Here is a 20736-nt window from a genome sequence, read left to right on the forward strand (position 1 = left end):
TTACATTTTAGCCAACAAAATATCGGAAGAAATTGAGGTCCCTGCATTCTTCAGTACAACCAGAAACAGAACTTTTAATTTGCTAAGAAGCTGTGTTCTGCCAGAGATCTCCAGATATGAGACATATCAAGAACTGGTGAAAATATTAGATGACCATTATGCACCAAAACCCTTGATTGTTGCGGAGTGGTTTTAATTTGATCGAAGGAATCAGTTAGAGGGTGAAAATACTGCTCAGTTCGCTGCAACCCTCAAGCGACTTGGAGAGTTTTGTGAATTTGGCAACTTGTTAGATGGCACAATTAGAGATTGTTTCTAATTGGCTAAGGGGGCTTCTCAGCCCAGAGCGAGCACGCGGATACATGAACTGGCTGCCGTCCAGGAGACATCAACCCAGCAACCGGCAAATCATCGCTGTGCAAAAATAGGCCATTCACAGGCTGCTCGCTGGAACAAGTGCCGCCGAGATATAATTGTGGCAGAGCTGGCTACACAGCAAGAACTTGCTGGAGTAAAATAACTTCTCCGGAGAAGAAGGCTCAAAGGAAGACACTGAGCTCATTCGAAGGAAGAAACAAACCAAATTCAACGGAGAAAATTCACAATGTCGATGAAAAGTACAACAACCCCAATGAAACTGAAACAATTCGTTCCGGCGAAGAATTAAACTTTGTTCATAGAATTTACAGTGCAGAAGGAGGCCATTCGGCCCATCGAGTCTGCACCGGCTCCTGGAAAGAGCACCCTACCCAAGGTTAACACCTCCACCCTATCCCCATAACCCAGTAACCCCACCCAACACTAAGGGCAATTTTGGACACTAAGGGCAATTTATCATGGCCAATCCACCTAAACGTGCTCTCTCTCCAGGGTGGATCACACCGTTTTTGGTTGGTGCCAAAGTTGAATGGGCAACTTATTAAAATGGAGGCCTATTGGGTCCCTAATTCCTGAGAACATCTATAAACGGAAACGTAATCCTCCGTTTAAAACCGGCAGATGTGATCTTCAGGACCTATCCTGAAGCGATAGTGCCCCTGAGAGGTTACGTCACGGTGAATGTTGAGCTAAGTCGACAAACTGCAGTTACCGCTCTCCGTGTGGTGCGAGGAAGTTTCCCAGCTCTCTGTGTCTGCACCTCGCTGTCAACAGCTGAGTTGATTCAGTCAGGCTTACTGACAAAATGGAAAAAGACAGCAGTGTTTTTGAAGACGCACTGGGTCCCATTAAAGGTGTATAAGTGTCCCAGAAGATTGAGAAAAATAGCCAGTCAAAATGTCTCAAGGCTGGACATCTACCCTATGCAATACGTCCGAAGTTGGAATCCACACGACTGAGACTTGTGGGAACAGGAGTCTTAGAGCATGTCACCACAGGTGACTGGGCAACTCCTATTGTACCTGTCATGAAGCAGGATGGTACAATTAGTATCTGTGCAGATTTTAAGACAGCAATGAATCTGGTATGACATTACTACTGATTGAGGATTTGTTCACAGGCCTAGCAGGAGGACAGAAGTTCAGCAAGCTTGACCTATCGCAGCCCTACCTTGGCGCCGTAATGTGGCGACTAGGGGCTTTTCACAGTAACTTCATTGAAGCCTACTCGTGACAATAAGCAATTTTCATTTCATTTCATTTTCAAATTAATGTGGCAACTGAATCTCAACACCTTTTGCGAAAACGTCTACACCAGCTTTATTTCAATACTCAATGGACCAGATCCTTAGTGGTTCACAGGGGGTACAGCGTTACCTAGTGATAGACTGATCACCGGCACAAATGAACATGAATATTCACAACACTTAGAAACTGCTCTGATACAACTTCAAATGCATGGGCTTTGTCACAGGGAAGATAAGTGTAATTTCATCCAGACACCTATGCAATATCTTGGACATGTAATTGACAGTAAGGGTCTGCATAAGGTATCTAAAAATACTGGAAGCCATTAGGGACGCTCCAAGACCAACGGAAATCACTCAACTTAGTTCATTCCTAGGGTTAATCAACTACTATGGAAAATTCATCAAGATTCTGGCAACCATATTGAAACACTTACATGCACAAAACAGGCCACGACTACACAAAGCTCACCAGCTTTGCTATTGATGAAGAGGAAGCTGAGGACTACCTTTGATTTGCACTTTCCAGAGGATACACCTGACACAGTAGAGCGAAACCAACAATCACAGATCTGGAGACGTGAAAGTAACTCAAGGAAATGCTTGTTTCAGTAAGGAGAACGAGTGTTAGCGTGCAGCTCCACCACTAATGAGAAGTGGGTCCCTGGGATGGTATTGGCTCAGACCAGTCAAATATCCTACACGGTCCAGGGGCAGCAGGGTGGCGCAGTGGGTTAGCACTGCGGCCTCACGGCGCCGAGGTCCCAGGTTCGATCCCGGCCCTGGGTCACTGTCCGTGTGGAGTTTGCACATTCACCCCGTGTTTGCGTGGGTTATGCTCCCCACAACCCAAAGATGTGCAGCGTAGGTGGATTGGCCACGCTAAATTGCCCCTTCATTGGAAAAAATGAATTGGGTACTCTAAATGTATTTTTTAAAAATAAAATAATATCCTACACTGTCCAAACGACAGAAAAACCCCTTGTGAAGATACCATGAGGCCAACATGTGGTTGTGTACCAGTGCTAGAACTCCTCAACAGGTAACGATCTCCGTTCCAACTAATTGTGTAACTTCTCGTTCACCTACGGAAGAAGAGATTGCACCAAAGTACCTGCGGCTATTCGACTTCCCTCAGAAAGAGAGTCTGTAATGCCTTCCAGAGTAGAGATATCTACTGGAGAACCTGACAATACATCTCAGGTCGAGAATGACAAAGTGCCGGAAATGCGCAGGCAACCAGCATGAAATAGACGCCTACCTGATCGTCCATCTTATTAGAACATAGAACATAGAACAGTACAGCACAGAACAGGCCCTTCGGCCCTCAATGTTGTGCCGAGCCATGATCACCCTACTCAAACCCACGTATCCACCCTATACCCGTAACCCAACAACCCCCCCCCCCCCTTAACCTTACTTTTATTAGGACACTACGGGCAATTTAGCATGGCCAATCCACCTAACCCGCACATCTTTGGACTGTGGGAGGAAACCGGAGTGCCCGGAGGAAACCCACGCACACAGGGGGAGGACGTGCAGACTCCACACAGACAGTGACCCAGCCGGGAATCGAACCTGGGACCCTGGAGCTGTGAAGCATTTATGCTAACCACCATGCTACCCTGCTGCCGTTATTACAATGCAATAATATGATGCATGCACTTGTACATGGATGTAAATGACTATGTTGGAACAGTAGTTATTAGTTATGTCGGACCTTAGAAGCAAAGGGATGTTACATATGTGAGCTATTGCAGTTGTGTGCAATGCCTCTTTAAGATCAGAATCATGTGACTTACGTGACATCATTGGCTGCTTTGTGGGCTATTGGTGAGTCTGTTACCAAACTTTAGATAGCGAAGACCATTTCGCTAAACCTCGATTAATCTTGCATCAAATCTGCATGGTACGGCAATCTGTGGGGTGAATTCTCCGCCTCGCCAGCCACTTGTTCCCCAGCCGTGGGGTTCTCCATTCCCACCAGTTTCCCATTGTGGCCACTCCACGCTGCCGGGAAACACACGGGCACGGGTGCACTGCCGGCGGAGTGGAAAATCCCGGCAGCGGAGAATTCGCTACTATTTCTCTTGTACTGTTAGTCTAAAGATACAACAAAAGGGGTTGTGAATCTTTGGAATTCTGCACCCCAGAGGGTTGTGGGTGCTCCAACGTTGAATATATTTAAGGCTGCGATTGGTAGGTCTTTGATCTCTCAGGGAATTAAGGGATATGGGGAGCGGGTGGGAAAGCGGAGGTGAAACCCAAGATCAGGCATGATGGTATTGAATGGCGGAGCAGGCTCAAAGGCCGACTGCGGCTCCCATTTTGTCATCTTGTGATTCCTGCCGATTGGGTAGATTATTAATTTTTCACCCGAGTACAGAACGGGGAAACTTGTCTGGAGTTTGGGGGGCAGGGGGGTATGAGAGAGGCAGTTTAGAGAAGCCCCTCTAATTAATAACAGCACAAATCTACAACAATGGGCATAACTGTGACGACCCCAGCGGCCCAATAGCTTGTCCCATCTCCGGCCAGCCTGCAATGACCCTGTGAGAAATGCTGTGTGCTGGATGTGGTTTTAACAGCTCGCCTACTGCTCCTCACTGGCATGTGTGGCTGTGTGGGTGGAAGCAGTAGGTTTGATACCTGGCATGTAGAGTTCGGCACTGTGCTAACTGCGGATGGATGCTTACTTGCGTTTGTGCTTTCTGCTAATTAACCCATCTTTCTTGGCTTATATGAGACAGGAGATCAGTATCAGTGACCATGGAGTTGGCTTGTATCAGACAGGAGGAGATTATTATGCATGAATTGTTGTAATATGGGCTTTCTAGGAAGCCTTGTCAAAAAACATGTGCTCTGTTCTGTACTCTGTGGTTAGCACTGTTGCTTCACAGTTCCAGGGTCCCAGCTTCGATTCCCGGCTTGGGTCACTGTCTGTGCTGAGTCTGCACGTTCTCCCCATGTGTGTGTGTGTGGGTTTCCTCCGGGTGCTCAGATTTCCTCCCACAGTCCAAAGACGTGCGGGTTAGGTGGATTGGCCACGCTAAATTGCCTTTAGTGTCCAGAAAGGTTAAACGGGGTTACTGGGTTATGGGGATAGGGTGGAGGTGTGAGCTTAAGTAGGGTGCTCTTTCCAAGGGCCGGTGCAGACTCGATGGGACGAATGGCCTCCTTCTGCACTGTAAATTCTATGAAATTCTATAAAAGGTATCCAGCCTCCCCGGACAGACGCCGGAATGTGGCGACTAGGGGCTTTTCACAGTAACTTCATTGACGCCGACTCGTGACAATAAGCGATTTTCATTTCATTTTTCATTTCACATCCTATCAACGGAAGTTGATGAACACACAGCAAACAAACCCATTTCATGGGGTGTCTTCACCTGGCTCCCCTTTGCTGATGGTTCAAGAGGTCTATCCTCGGGAGGCAAATGGCGCCGATCGGTCATGCCGCCGATCACGGGAGGGTGCCGCCACTTTCCCCTTTCACCAGCGAGTGACTCCCAGGGAGCCATAGCTGATGTCTCAGGCCTTCATGTCAAAGATTGAAGCCTCCTTGACCCAGTCATCTGGATCTGGCTACGTCACTGGGTAGGTGACCATCTCCCACCATGTAGACGTTCCCGGGCTAACAAATCTGCCTCTGCTTGATGGATGCCCATTTCCCCCATTACAGATCCCTTCAAAATCAAAATCTCCTAATCATGGACTTCCTGCTTTGCTCTGGTCCTGACATTTGAGTGCGTCGAAAGTAGAGGATTCCATGCTCATCCTTCCCTACACCGAGCTTTACTCTGCGCCAGAGCTGCGAGCATTTGATGAGGCAAAGCAGAATGTTCTTGCTCTAGGTTTAATGATACTGTAACAGCCTTATGTGTCTCTACCAGCCAGCTGTTTGCCAGAGCAATCTAACATCAATCCCACTTTCCCGTCCCTCTGCTAATTGCTCTGTATCTGTGTGGTGAATGTAACATGGTAATTCACACTGTATCTTTGTAAGCGCAGTAGCGTTATCCGGCCACTAGGGGAGTTGCTCTGGGAATGCTCAGGAGCTTGTACAGGGCTCCACCCTTGGCTCCGCCCACGACTCCTCCCCCTTGTGCTGCTGTATAAATACCCTTGTCCAGAGTCAGCCTGCAGTGCACCGAGAGTTCATCAACGGGTAACAGGCTGGCTCTGTAGCAAGTAGATTAAAGCCTATATTCATATCGGAAAACAAGTGTCTGGTGAATTGATGGTTCCATCAATCTGTTTCCGGTTTAAATATTCTTTTTTGAAATTTTTTTATTGGCATTTCTCATATTTATAAACAATTGTTTATATGTATATCACATTGTTTTCACCCATATTAATATACTTTATTGTACAGAGAGGTTTATTTTGTCTTTGATTTATTTGACCCTATATACATTTTGTCGCTCTCTGGATCGGTCTATAGTTCCTCCCCCTGCCAACACCTCCCCCCCCTCGGATTGCGCATTCCTTTGGTTCCTCATCTATCTTGATTTTTTTATTCTTAGCTTACTCCTCGTTGCCGGCCTCGAACAGGTTTTGGAACAGGCCGACAAACTGCCCCCAAGTGTCCAGGAAGCCCTGCTCTGACCCGCGGATGGCGGACTTAATCTTCTCCAGTTGGAGAGATTCCGACAGGTCAGCGAGCCAGTCTGCAGCTTTGGGTGGTGCTGCCGATCGCCAGCCGAGCAGGATTCTCCGGCGTGCGATTAGGGAAGCGAAAGCGAGGGCAACGGACCCTGTGTGTGTAACTCTGGCTGCTCCGATACCCCGAAGATTGCCACTATTGGGCATGGCTTCACCCTCACCCCCACAACCCTAGACATGGTCTCGGAGAAGGCTGTCCGGAACCCAGCCAGCTTGGGGCAAGCCCAAAACATGTGGGCGTGGTTGGCCGGGCCCGTCTGGCACTGTTCACATTTGTCCACCACCTCCGGGAAGAACCTGCTCATTCGGGTTCTGGTCAGGTGCGCCCTGTGCACCAGTTTGAGCTGCATTAGGCTGAGCCTTGCGCAGGAGGAGGTGGAGTTGGTCCTGCTCAGTGCTTCGCCCCAGAGTCCCCACCCCACTTCTGTCTCCAGTTCCGGTTTAAATATTCACTCAGGAAGAAGCATCGTGACTTTTCCAGGTTTAAAAAAAAAGGCATTGTTGGGATATTGGTCTGTGTCCTCCAGCCCCCCACCAGCCGCGTGACTCCCGTTGACGGCGGGATTCTCTGCTCCTGCCGCTTGTCAATGGGATTTCCCAATGAAGCCCCCCCATGCCGCCAGGAAAACCCACGGGCGGGGGTGCATTGCCGGTGGGGCCAGAGAATTCCGCTGTCAGCGAATTCCGGCCATTGTTGCTCATCCCTGATCGTTCTGGAGGGGAAGGTGGCGAATTTTCAGTCCGGGTGCTGCAGTTTGAGACAAGTGAGTGGCTTCCGAGGATCATTCCAGAGTTTAAGAGCCAACTGTAGTGATATGCATAATGTAAGGAGAGCAAAAGGTTAACAAGATGATGTTCATGTATCTCAACACTAGATGGCATCACTGAGTAGCCTTATAAAAGGCTGCGTCTCTAAGCATTCTGGGAGAAGCTTATGAAGAAGGATAGCGTGAGGTCGAGATAGAATGTCGGTTGTATTAGAGAGACATAATAGATTACTGTGACAGAGATTCAATACTGTTATTTTGTTAGCTATTACTTGTGCGAACCATTTAAAGTTGTGTAAAATAAACAAGCTTTGTTTTAAATCCAGAGCTTAATGTTAGGGATGAAATGAAAATCGCTTATTGTCACGAGTAGGCTTCAATGAAGCTACTGTGAAAAGCCCCTAGTCGCCACATTCCGGCGCCTGTCCGGGGAAGCTGGTACGGGAATAGATAGAGAAAATATAGAGAAATACAGCACAGAACAGGCCCTTCGGCCCACGATGTTGTGCCGAACTTTTGTCCTAGGTTAATCATAGAATTTTGGACACTAAGGGCAATCTTTCATGGCCAATCCACCCAACCTGCACATCTTTGGACTATGGGAGGAAACTGGAGTACCCGGAGGAAACCCACGCACACACGGGGAGGATGTCTCCACACAGACAGTGACCCAAGTCGAAATCGAACTTGGGACCCTGGAGCTGTGAAGCAATTGTGCTATCCACAATGCTACCGTGCTGCCCTTAAGAAGAAGTTAATCTACACTCCATTATTCTACCCTAATCCATGTACCTATCCAATAGCCGCTTGAAGGTCCCTGTGGGCAGCACGGTAGCATGGTGGTTAGCATAAATGCTTCACAGCTCCAGGGTCCCAGGTTCGGTTCCCGGCTGGGTCACTGTCTGTGTGGAGTCTGCACATCCTCCCCGTGTGTGCGTGGGTTTCCTCCGGGTGCTCCGGTTTCCTCCCACAGTCCAAAGATGTGCGGGTTAGGTGGATTGGCCATGCTAAATTGCCCGTAGTGTCCTAAAAAGTAAGGTTAAGGGGGGGTTGTTGGGTTACAGGTATAGGGTGGATACGTGGGTTTGAGTAGGGTGATCATGGCTCGGCACAACATCGAGGGCCGAAGGGCCTGTTCTGTGCTGTACTGTTCTATGTTCTATGTTCTAACGTTTCCGACTCAACTACTTCAAAAGGCAGTGCATTCCATGCCCCCACTACTCTCTGGGTAAAGAACCTACCTCTGACAACCCCTCTATATCTTCCACCATTTATCTTAAATTTATGTCGCCTTGTAATGGTGTGTTCCACCCGGGGAAAAAGTTTCCCCTGATCATCTTATAAACCTCTATCAAGTCACCCCCTCATCCTTCTCCGTTCTAATGAGAAAAGGCTTAGCACCCGCAACCTTTCCTCGTATGACCTACTCTCCATTCCAGGCAACATCCTGGTAAATCTCCTTTGCACCTTTTCCAAAGCTTCCACATCCTTCCTAAAATGAGGCAACCAGAACTGCACACAGTACTCCAAATGTGGCCTGACCAAGGTTTTGTACAGCTGCATCATCACCTCACGGCTCTTAAATTCAATCCCTCTGCTAATGAACGCTAGCACACCATAGGCCTTCCTCACAGCTCTATCCACTTGAGTGGCAACTTTCAAAGATCTATGAACATAGACCCCAAGATCTCTCTGCTCCTCCACATTGCCAAGAACCCTACCGTTAACCCTGTATTCCGCATTCATATTTGTCCTTCCAAAATGGACAACCTCACACTTGTCAGGGTTAAACTCCACCTGCCACTTCTCAGCCCAGCTCTGCATCCTATCTATGTCTCTTTGAAGCCGACAACAGCCCTCCTAACTATCCACAACACCAATCTTCGTATCATCTGCAAATTTACTGACCCACCCTTCAACTCCCTCATCCAAGTCGTTAATGAAAATCACAAACAGCAGAGGACCCAGAACTGATCCCTGCGGTACGCCACTGATAACTGGGCTCCAGGCTGAATATTTGCTATCCACCACCACTCTCGGTCTTCTATCGGTTAGCCAGTTTGTTATCCAACTGGCCAAATTTCCCACTATCCCATGCCTCCTTACTTTCTGCACAAGCCTACAATGGGGAATCTTATCAAATGCCTTACTAAAATCCATGTACACTACATCCACTATTTTACCTTCATCCACATGCTTGGTCACCTCCTCAAAGAAGTCAATAAGACTTGTAAGGCAAGACCTACCCCTCACAAATCCGTGCTGACTATCCCTAATCAAGCAGTGTCTTTCCAGATGCTCAGAAATCCTATCCTTCAGTACCCTTTCCATTACTTTGCCTACCACCGAAGTAAGACTAACTGGCCTGTAATTCCCAGGGTTATCCCTATTCCCTTTTTTGAACAGGGGCACGACATTCGCCACTCTCCAATCCCCTGGTGCCACCCCTGTTGACAGCGAGGACGAAAAGATCATTGCCAACGGCTCTGCAATTTCATTTCTTGCTTCCCATAGAATCCTTGGATATATCCCGTCAGGCCCGGGGGACTTGTCTATCCTCAAGTTTTTCAAAACGTGCAACACATCTTCCTTCCTGACAAGTATCTCCTCGAGCTTATCAGTCTGTTTCACACTGTCCTCTCCAACAATGTGGCCCCTCTCGTTTGTAAATACTGAAGAAAAATACTTGTTCAAGACCTCTCCTATCTCTTCAGACTCAATACACAATCTCCCGCTACTGTCCCTGATCGGACCTACCCTCGCTCTAGTCATTCTCATATTTCTCACATATGTGTAAAAGGCCTTGGGGTTTTCCTTGATCCTACCTGCTAAAGATTTTTCATGCCCTCTCTTAGCTCTCCTAATCCCTTTCTTCAGTTCCCTCCTGGCTATCTTGTATCCCTCCAGCGCCCTGTCTGAACCTTGTTTCTTCAGCCTTACATAAGTCTCCTTCTTCCTCTTAACAAGACATTCAACTTCTCTTGTCAACCATGGTTCCCTCACTCGACCATCTCTTCCCTGCCTGACAGGGACATACATATCAAAGACACGCAGTACCTGTTCCTTGAACAAGTTCCACATTTCACTTGTGTCCTTCCCTGACAGCCTATGTTCCTAACTTCTGCACTTCAATTCTTGTCTGATAGCATTGTATTTACCCTTCCCCCAATTGTAAACCTTGCCCTGTTGCACACACCTATCCCTCTCCATAACTAAAGTGAAAGTCACAGAATTGTGGGTGGTCACTACCTCCAAAAATGCTTTTTAAAAAAATGTTCTTTGTAAACACTATGACTTTGAGCTATCTTGGAGAACTATACAAGGAACATCACACTTTGCTGTGGGTCTGGAGTCACATGTAGGCCAGACCGGGTAAGAACGGCAGATTTCCTTCCTTTGAAGAGGCATTAGTGAATCAGGTGGGTTTTTACAACAATCGATGATTGTTCAATAAGCCACATTAGAGTTGTGGAACTTGGGCAGCACGGTGGCACAGTGGTTAGCATTGCTGCCTACGGCGCTGAGGACCTGAGTTCGAATCCCGGCCCTGGGTCACTGTCTGTGAGGAGTTTGCACATTCTCCCCGTGTCTGCGTGGGTTTCACCCCCACAACCCAAAGATGTGCAGGTTAGGTGGATTGGCCACGTTAAATTGCCCCTTAATTGGAAAAAATGAATTGGATATTCTAAATTTATTTAAAAAAAAGAAAAAAAAGAGTTGTGGAACTTTTACAACACAGAAAGAGGCCCTTCGGCCCATCATGGCTGTCTCGGCCATCAAACACCTACCTATTCCAACCCCATTTTCCAGCACTGGGCCCATAGCCTTGTACGCTGTGGCATTTCAAATGCTCATCTACATACTTCTTAAATGTTTTGAGAGAGCTCCCGTCTCTACTGATTTATATTCTGAATGATTAAAAACTGAATTTTAAATTCCATCAGGAGCCATGGTGGGATTTGAACCCGTGGCTCATTAGCCTGGGGCCTCTGGATTAGTAGTCCAGGCACATTACCACAATGCTCACCACAAGTGGAGTCACAAAGTCCCTTTTTGGGCGCTGGAGATCCATCGACATCTTTAAGGCTGAGATTGTTCAACGTGCTGCTGAGGATAACAGAGGTGGGCAGATAGGGCTGATGCACACATTGTGACTTGATTGAGTGGACGAGCTTGAGGGACTGACCGGGCTCCACCTGCTCAGCTTGCATTGCATTTTCTGCTTCTCAGGCCACTACTTATTAAATACTTGATGAAAACGGCATGAGCAATACGGAACCTTCTGGAAGTGTCAGCCGTGTTGTTATTGCGGTTCCCAGAATCACGCTGTTTCACACAGGTACTTGCGGGAGATTATATCTTTCAGAACCCGCCACGCTGCGGAACAATACATTGTTGCTTTGGTACACTGACTGTCGTGCAGTGATGTGGCATTCTGTATATGCACGTATACTTGCGCATAACAATATAGTTCCTCGCTCTTTCTGGATCATTTACCAATATGGCGCGCACAGGCTCACTCACCTACAGGCGCTACGCAGGTATTGATGCACTTGTCCTTCCAGTTACGTTCTTCACAACCCAATGTTACAAATGAACAAAACGCAGGCACGATATTACTTACCAGCAATACAAGAACCCGATATGGTCAAGCAAAAATAGGCGGCTGGCACTAAGCTAAAGGCTGCGCGATTAAAAGCATAGGTGCCTTCTGTTGACACACGTGAGCCCCATCATTTTCTCCCCCTCCTATTCCTGACGTTGACTTCCCGGCCTAGGAATTGGGCCGTCAGCCGTTGGCGGACAGCCTAAGGCTCGAGGATGAAGGACAGGAAATGAGAGCACAGTTCCGGCCACCATATTGTGCGACAAGAAATGTTTCCCTGTGTCCATCAATGGATGATCCTGCATCGTTAGGCCCTTGTGCTCGCTCAGCTCATTATCAACATGCAGCAATGAAGGATATATAAAGACCCTGGTGCCTATTCGGCCTATCCCATAGAACTCCAAAGCCTTTGTGGATGCGGATGTAAACCTACAGGCCAAGAAAAGAGGGAGAAAACTCTGGAACTTGCCTCCACCTGGCAATCAAAATGAATCCACTGAAGAGTCCACCCTGACCCTGATTCTGTTCCTCCCTCTTGTCGGAGGTGATTCTGCTCCAGCTGGAACCCGGCCCAGCTCTCGCTTGAAGGAATTCAGCGCCTCAGCGCCCACTTCACGGGGCTGCAGCCTGTCCGGGCGCGATAGTTTTCTCAGGGAAAAGAATCATCTCCAGACATCTGACCCAGGTCCTGACCGTAACAGAGTTCAGATTGCCACTCCTAATGCCCCCCCTAGCCTCTTATAGGGGGAGCAAGCTGCCTCCTAAACAGCCCTTGTAGAAACGTTGATTGTGAATAATACCCACTAGGCATAACTGTCACAAATCAGCAAAGACCTGAAGAACTGTACCCCAGAAAGTGCCGGATTTCTCTGACTACAAGACCATAAGGCATAGGAGCAGTAGCAGGCCATTCAGTCCATCGAGTCTGCTCCATTCAATGAGACCATGACTGCTCTGGTGTGATAATCCTCAACTCCTCTTTCCAGCCATATCCCCACAACCCTCGATTCCCTCACTGATTAAAAATCTCTCTCAGCCTCGAACACACTTAACGACCCGGCCTCTACAGGTCTCTGCGGTAAAGAATTCCACAGATTCACTCCCCTCTGAGAGAAGACATTCCTCCTCATCTCTGTCTGAAATGGGGCGACCCCCCTCACTCTGAGATTCTGCCCTCTGGCCCCAGACTCTCCCACAAGGGGAAACAACCTCTCAGCATCCACCCTGTCAAACCCCCCTGAGAATCCGATATGTCTCAATAAGGTCGCCTCTCATTCTTCTAAACTCCCACTGAGCACAGGCCCCGGCCTACTCAACCTCTCCTCATAAGAAAATCCCTCTCTACCCGGGATCAACCGCGTGAACCACCTCTGGACTTCCTCCAATATCCTCAATATGGGGCCTCACGGTAGCATGGTGGTTAGCATCAATGCTTCACAGCTCCAGGGTCCCAGGTTCGATTCCCGGCTGGGTCACTGTCTGTGTGGAGTCTGCACGTCCTCCCCGTGTGCGCGTGGGTTTCCTCCGGGTGCTCCGGTTTCCTCCCACAGTCCAAAGATGTGCGGGTTAGGTGGATTGGCCATGCTAAATTGCCCGTAGTGTAAGGTTAATGGGGGGATTGTTGGGATATGGGTTACGTGGGTTTGAGTGGGGTGATCATTGTTCGGCACAACATCGAGGGCCGAAGGGCCTGTTCTGTGCTGTACTGTTCTATGTTCTATCAGTAAATCTTTCCTTTGATAAGAGGACCAAAACTGAACACAGAATCCCAGGCGTGAAGAAAACTTCTCAGCATTCTGGGAGAGTGGACAATTTGGGAGTTGGGGGGGGGGGGGGGTAAATTAAGCCCATTGCTAAGAGAATGAATAAAGTGAATAACATAAACCTCCAGTTCACCTCTTGTTCAATTTGTTCAATATCATTTTGGGTGGTGTATATATTTTGATACACAAACTGTGTGTGTGTGTTTGTGTGTGTAGTGTGGGGGGAGGGGGGCAGACAGAGAAGGGAGGACGTGCAGGGGGCGAACAGGGGGCTCTTTTCCTGTTCTTCCGCTGTTTGAATTCGCAACCGTTGCACCTCTGGGGAGCTCTGTCCTCCTCACGCCCGCCTCTGGTTCTCTTTCCTGTAATCGCTATCCCCAACACAGCCTCGCTCACACATCAGCGAGAAGCATTCTTGTCACGTCTGAGTTGGAAAGCCTGACTGCTCTTTGGAGGGTAGTCAGGAAAGCGGGAAGGCATCGGAGGAAAACGTTCCGACGGTAAGTGGGCCTGATTCCAACAAGGCCGAGCTGAATAGAGGATGATCGGTCCAGCGGTCAGGCATCTGCTAAACAATACTTTGTTACCGTTCATCAGAGTGCATTGCTCATAAGAGTTTTTCATCCTGTAAAACTGTGTGATTAATGCTCGAGTATTGTAACAGATGAGGCCACTGTCAGTATGCACAGCAGAGCACCCTCATCAGATTGTACCCTGCCCCCACGCCATGGTATACTGGCAGCTCGCGCACCTCCTCCTCCAACGGGTGTCTTGTTACGCTCTTGACGTAGCATAAGCTGCTTCCTTGATGTGCACTCTGACAAAGGAAGGTTCAGACGTGGAGATAACTTCAACACGTTTATTAAACTGTTAACGATTCTCCCACTTAGATTCGACTCTCCTGTTAATCCTGCTATAGCTACTCAGACTGACGAACCAGTCTGCTACAATCCACGTGGTGGGTGTGATGTGTTCAATCAACCCTGTGTACCCGCTAAGTGTCTCCACTGGAAAGAGATTGAGCATGTGCGCTGTGTCCTTTTATCTGGGTTGGTAGTACCCCTGTGGTAGTGTCACCTCTGTGTGTGTCGTGAATGCCCATTGGTCGTGTCCTATCTTACTGGCCTATTGGTTGAATGTCTGTGTGTCATGATGTCTCTGCTGCTCCCTCTAGTGTCTATCTAGTGTACGTGCATTTGCGTTAACCCCTTGTGTATTTACAGTGATGCATATCACCCTGTGCCTTCCGCCTGGTGTTTTGCACCCCCTCGGCCTGTGCCGCTACCTAGGGGTGGTGCTAGCGGCCGTAACAGAGGGGAGACACGACCAGTCCGCCGTAGCGCCTGTGACATGGCGGCACCCCGGAGTGCCCTCACGCAGGTCGGTGGTGCCAAGCTTGCACCTGCTGAGAAAGCTGCAGCCATTCCTCCCATACGGTGGTCTCCCCCTCCCCACCAATCTGAGGACTGTTGCTGGTAGAGCGGGTAAAGGTCATTGACGGGTCCAGGGTCTCCGGACGGCTGCTGACCTGCCCTGATCAATTTTACCTTCCTCCCCTGGAAGGGGGTTTCATCGGCGTTATGTTTTACGCCGCGGAGATAGGCAGAGATGACACCACTCTGTCAGAGCAAGAGTTTTAAAATGTCTTCCAGGGCAGCACGGTGGCCTAGTGGTTAGCACAACCGCCTCACGGCGCTGAGGTCCCAGGTTCGATCCCGGCTCTGGGTCACTGTCCGTGTGGAGTTTGCACATTCTCCCCGTGTCTGCGTGGGTTTCGCCCCCACAATCCAAAAAAAATGTGCAGAGTAGGTGGATTGGCCACGCTAAATTGCCCCTTAATTGGAAAAAATAATTGGCTAATCTAAATTTATAAAAAAAAAAAAATGTCTTCCGTCGCAGGATTCACTGTTTGCTTTAGTTTCTCCCTCTCAGTCAGCACACCCAGGCATGACGAGCAGCACGCAGAACAGGGAAGTGTTAGCAGGCAGTCATAATTAAACAATTGAGCAATTGAATTATGCAGTTGGTGACATGCTAATTGGCCACGCTGGTTCGAGATTGCAACATTTGCAAGCCCTGCACTTAGGGCGGTCAACTAAGTCCTCATTCCGGACAAGTATCGATTTCATGCAATCCATAAGACCACAAGACCTGGGATTGTATTCATTGGAGTTTAGAAGGTTAAGGGGAGATCTAATAGAAACTTACAAGATAATACATGGCTTAGAAAGGGTGGACGCAAAGAAACTGTTTCCGTTAGGCGAGGAGACGAGGACCCGTGGGCACAGCCTTAGAGTTAGAGGGGGTAAATTCAGAACAGAAATGCGGAGACATTTCTTCAGCCAGAGAGTGGTGGGCCTGTGGAATTCATTGCCGCGGAGTGCAGTGGAGGCCGGGACGCTAAATGGCTTCAAGGCAGAGATAGATAAATTCTTGATGTCGCGAGGAATTAAGGGCTACGGGGAGAATGCTGGTAGGTGGAGTTGAAATGCCCATCAACCATGATTGAATGGCGGAGTGGACTCGATGGGCCGAATGGCCTTACTTCCACTCCTATGTCTTATGGTCTTATGGTCTTAAGACACAGGACCAGAATTAGGCCATTTGGCCCATCGAGTCTGCTCCGCCATTCGATCACGGCTGATATTTTTCTCATCCCCATTCTCCTGCCTTCTCCCCATAACCCCTGATCCCCTTATTAATCAAGAACCTATCTATCTCTGTCTTAAAGACACTCAGTGATTTGGCCTCCACAGCCTTCTGCGGCAAAGAGTTCCACAGATTCACCCCCCTCTGGCTGAAGAAATTCCTCCTCATCTCAGTTTTAAAGGATCGTCCCTTCAGTCTGAGGCTGTGCCCTCTGGTTCTAGTTTTTCCTACAAGTGTAAACATCCTCTCCACGTCCATTCTATCCAGGCCTCGCAGTATCCTGTAAGTTTCAATAAGATCCCCCCTCATCCTTCTAAACTCCAACGAGTACAGACCCAGAGTCCTCAATCGTTCCTCATACGACAAGCTCTTCATTCCAGGGATCATTCTCGCAAACCTCCTCTGGACCCTTTCCAAGGCCAACACATCCTTCCTTAGATACGGGGCCAAAAACTGCTCACAATATTCGTAAAGGGGTCTGACCAGAGCCTTATACATCCTCGGAGCTACATCCCTGGTCTTGTATTCTAGCCCTCTCGACATGAATGCTAACATTGCATTTGCCTTCCTAACTGCCGACTGCCTGCTAACCTTAAGAGAATCTTGAACAAGGGCTCCCAAGTCCCTTTGTGCTTCTGATTTCCGAAGCCTTTTCCCATTTAGAAAATGCCTCCATCCTGCTGAGCAAGGTGCGTAACCTCACACTTTTCCACGTTGTATTCCATCTGCCACTTCTTTGCCCAAATGAAGTAACTTCCTTTGTAAACATTTTGGAGCAGGTAGAAGTGGTTTGAGAAAGATGCTTTGAAGTGGGTTGTGGACAGACTCTAGCATAACCTTATCTCTTCCGTGCAGGTACTGATTGAAATGTGTCGTGTTCGGTACACTGGTCTAACACTGGCTGCAACTGGATGCAGCTTAGATCAAAAAGATACTCCAGACCTTGAAGTTAGTTCAATCAGGTTTATTGAACTAATACCACAGTTTGCACAGTTCTCTGTGAGTTTGACTCTTTGCTAACTTCAGTGCGGTTACTCTGTCTGACTGAACCAGACTAGCTCTTAGCCACGTGGTGGAGGTGTGAGATTGCAACGTCACCCTTGACTGACTCTCTAGACGTTCATCAGTGGAAAGAGGCGGAGTGTGAGTGCCTCGTGTCTTTTATGGTCAGATCCCACCCCTGAGTGTCCTGCCTGCCTATTGGTCATGTCCTGTTCTCTGTGTCCATTAGCTGCTTGTCTGTATATCATTATGTGTGTGTCTGCATATCATGACAAAATGCTCACAAATAAAGACAATATCCAGACACTCTTTCTCAATCTGTGCATAGCATCATTCGGTCGGTGTTAATGCTCTGAATACACAAAAAAACTGGTTGTCTTTGCTGCACGAGTGTTGCTCCAAGTCCTGTTTCACTGGTATCACATTGAAGGGTGACTCCATCATTGGCATCATAGCACCTCAGAACTGGCGTTGCCATCACTAGCTGTTACCAAGAACCATCGGCGTCTTTTCTTGACCCCACAGTGTGAATGCCTCTCACGGTTGGATTGCAATTTACGTTTCTTTCAAAGTTGTTGGGTCAGATCTGGCTAAATTTGGAGGGTTGGCACGGAACCATTCCGAGTGAACCAAGGCCCTGTGGAGATCCCAGAAGGCTCTGCCAGGGCAGACTGTGACAACAGATCCTAATGAAACTGTGAAGCTGCAGCCACCTATTCTGTCTGCAGTGCGAACCAGAAAATTCAATTTTAAAGCAGCAATTATTCTAATTATAAAACACAGCGTGTTTGGAGCATAACTTGCCCTTAAAAGTCTAGCTTTAAATCAAATTCTCTGCTACTTTGGAAAAATAATGAACCCTGCCAGGTGTGTAAGTGTACAGATTAGTTTTTAATGAAGATATAAAACCCTGAAAATATCAGCAAGCCTGGGCAGTGTTGGCGGGGCGGGAGTGGGGGGGGTACAGAAACAGTTCAGTCCAATGATTTTCCGTTGGAACTCTTTCCAAAACACCCATCGCTTTGACCGCGTTTTCACTCATGTTGCCTGACACCTCCTCACGTTGCCCAGGGTCAATCTTCTTTGATAATGTTCGCTCAGCCCAGACCCTCTGCTATTGAAAAGGGCAAGGAAATAATTATCCGCCACATTGAAGGTGACTTGATGGATCCGTTGGAATAAAAAGACGGGCTTTCATTCATATAGTGCCTTTCCCAACTTCAGGACGTCTCAAAGCGCTTTGAAGCCATTGACGAAATGTTGCGGGTGGTTGAGGGCAGCAGGTGGTCACCGAGGGCAGTGAGGTAATGAATGGAGCCAATTTGGGTTTGGTTCCATTGCTCCTCATTGTCCAGACTGACACATGAAGAACAGCCCCTTGGTGGGGAAGCACCGGGTAGGAGAGTGGTTTTCAATGATGGATGTACGGTCTTGACAAGGAGAGGAGAGACGAAACCACAGGTCACAGCAGATCGGGCGCTGCCTCGGTGTTGAATGTAGGCATTTCAGATACATTGCATTATTTGTATTTGTTGCAGTAAGGGTTAAAGCCTGGGTTAGTGTGTGTGATTGCTGCAGTCACGTTTTTTTAAAATCCTGGTTGGCAAGACAGCTGGCCTTTTTGGGAGCCAGAGGTGCAATTAAAGCATTGTAAAAGTTTGGACGAAATGGACTTTTATTAATATTAAGTGGATAGTTAATTAGAGATATTCGGCGTGATTCACTGACCCCATGGCGCCCGGTGTGGGTCTGGGCGCATCCTGCCGGGCCACCAAAAAAACCCCCCAGCGTGCTGTTTCACGGCAGGGTCGTTCGCACCACTGCAAGTGCCGGGGAAGAGCCCTCTGATTCCACCCAGAACGGACGCTGCTTTTTTTCATCGGGTTAGATCACACCGACAGGGCTGTAGCTACAGTGTTAATATGGCTGGACCAGTTTGCCTAACTGCCCATGAGAAGGTGGTGGTGAGCTGCCTTCTTGAACTGCTGCAGTCCATGATACGTTTGTGATCAATGCTAACCCACCCCGCAACTGCCCCCCCCCCACCCCCCACTGATGTTGCAAGACGCAACTTGCGGGATGGCGGCTCACATCCAAATAGCCCTTCCCCCCCATCAAAAATGGCCTTTAACGTGATCACACACCGGGGCGACAATGCAAACGGGTCATTACTGCGTCTTTGATTGTGGTGCAGTGCTCATCTTGGAGCGAGATTAGCCCCACGTTTTAACAAGGTGGGGGGGTAGAAAAGAGTGTACCTTTAAAAGGTATTTCCATCAAAGTAGTTGCTGATATTATAGTGCAGTACTGAGGGAGCGTCGCACTGTCAGAGGGTCAGGACTGAGGGAGCGCTGCACTGTCAGAGGGTCAGTACTGAGGGAGTGCCGCACTGTCAGAGGGTCAGTACTGAGGGAGTGCTGCACTGTCAGAGGGGCAGTACTGAGGGAGTGCTGCACTGTCAGAGGGTCAGTACTGAGGGAGTGCCGCACTGTCAGAGGGTCGGTACTGAGGGAGTGCCGCACTGTCAGAGGGTCAGTACTGAGGGAGTGCTGCACTGTCAGAGGGGCAGTACTGAGGAAGTGCCGCATTGTCAGAGGGTCAGTACTGAGGGAGTGCCGCACTGTCAGAGGGTCAGTACTGAGGGAGTGCTGCACTGTCAGAGGGTCAGTACTGAGGGAGCGCTGCACTGTCAGAGGGTCAGTACTGAGGGAGTGCCGCACTGTCAGAGGGTCAGTACTGAGGGAGTGCCGCACTGTCAGAGGGTCAGTACTGAGGGAGTGCTGCACTGTCAGAGGGTTTGTAGACTACAGTCTGAGGGTTTTTGAAGGGGGGATTGCTTGTAGTTGGAGAATGTGCTGGAAAATAATGGGCATCCCATAAATATACCATCTGGGGTAGGACGGTTGCCCTTCAATTAGCAAATTCATCTTTTATCCAGAGGGAGCCAGCTAGCTGAAACAACAGCTTGTTTACATCCATAGTTTAATTCCCCTCAGAAAGAGGATTCCTGCTCCACATTCAAGGGAAGGTGCCGGGGTCAACCATGGTCTCCTCAGAGTGAGAGAAGTGGAGTCATTGTGTTTGTTTAACCCCCCCGTCAGTGATGTCAAGGGCATGTCATGTGCCGCGACATGGTGGGAAGTAAAGGCGATGTGGGGACGGTGCTCAACGGCCAATGTGGTCAGCTTAAAAGGGAAGTAAAGAACGGGGCGGGAACGCGAAGATTCTTTGCATAGTATGTGGAAACATGTTTTTAAAATTAGCAGAAGGCTGAAAGCTTTCAGCGAGAGGTCAGGCTGAGGTGGTGTCATGTGATACCATCTCGGATACTTCATTTACTGCTGGCAGTAAAGAATCACATATAAAATCCGTAGCCCCGGAGTGGGGTCTTCTAAATCCCGAGGGATTGCCGAGGAGGGGAGAGTCTTCCCGAGAGTCCCAACTCTTTTTGTTGATCTTCATATCGAAGATGCTTTACACGTGAATTAGTCGAAGGACTTTCAGCAGCATCCCTTCCAATTCCTCAATATCACACATCCAGTAGAAAAATACCAGTAAAAGCTGGGAATAAGAATACTGATCCGAACAGTCTTTTTCCTTCTGGGCTGTGAGGTGATCAAGGCTAGACTCAGTAATCCAGCTGACGCCTCATTAACATCT

This window comes from Scyliorhinus canicula, chromosome 27 (genome assembly GCF_902713615.1).
Source record: "Scyliorhinus canicula chromosome 27, sScyCan1.1, whole genome shotgun sequence".
NCBI lineage: Eukaryota > Metazoa > Chordata > Chondrichthyes > Carcharhiniformes > Scyliorhinidae > Scyliorhinus > Scyliorhinus canicula.